General features: G+C 58.4%; 1 protein-coding gene across 1 annotated transcript in view; it reads left to right on the top strand.

Moving 5' to 3' along the window:
• Positions 1 to 505, top strand: part of FGD2 (FYVE, RhoGEF and PH domain containing 2) — a 20262-nt gene that overhangs the window by 11181 nt on the left and 8576 nt on the right. The window lies entirely within an intron of this gene.

The raw sequence follows: 505 nt of genomic DNA on the forward strand, positions 1-505 counted from the left end.
GGAGAAATGGAGACAAGTGGCCCTGTCAAAGGACGTCAGGGACCAGGCGTAGGAAAAGAGGCAGAGATTGACAGATGGAAAAGCCAAGAAATATACAGACCCAAACAGAGTCACAAAGAGAAAAGAGACGAGCCTGAGACGAGCCTGAGGGGGTCAGGTGCGTAGGGCGTGTGGTGAGGGCTCATGAGCCCTGTGCGTGCCGTCCCGGCTGACACTCTGGCGGCCACACAGCACCCTCTCTTGGATGGCACGAGCCTGGCAGGTACACAGCGGTCGACCTGCCCCGGTCTGTGCAGGAACCATTTTCTTAGTTTGAGGTTTGGAGGCAGGTCTGGCCTTCGACCACCGTGATGGTTCCCACTGGCCTATGATCCCCAGCCTCCTCCTTCCTGGGTGTCAAGGAGGCCTAGACACTGAAGAGGCCAGGATATCCCTGAGATCTGGAAAGGTGGTCCTGCCTGGAGGTGAGGGAGGTACCACCTCCTGTAAGCCCCGGCAACCCTGC

This window comes from Propithecus coquereli, unplaced genomic scaffold (assembly GCF_000956105.1).
Source record: "Propithecus coquereli isolate 6110/MARCELLA unplaced genomic scaffold, Pcoq_1.0 Scaffold248, whole genome shotgun sequence".
Lineage (NCBI taxonomy): Eukaryota > Metazoa > Chordata > Mammalia > Primates > Indriidae > Propithecus > Propithecus coquereli.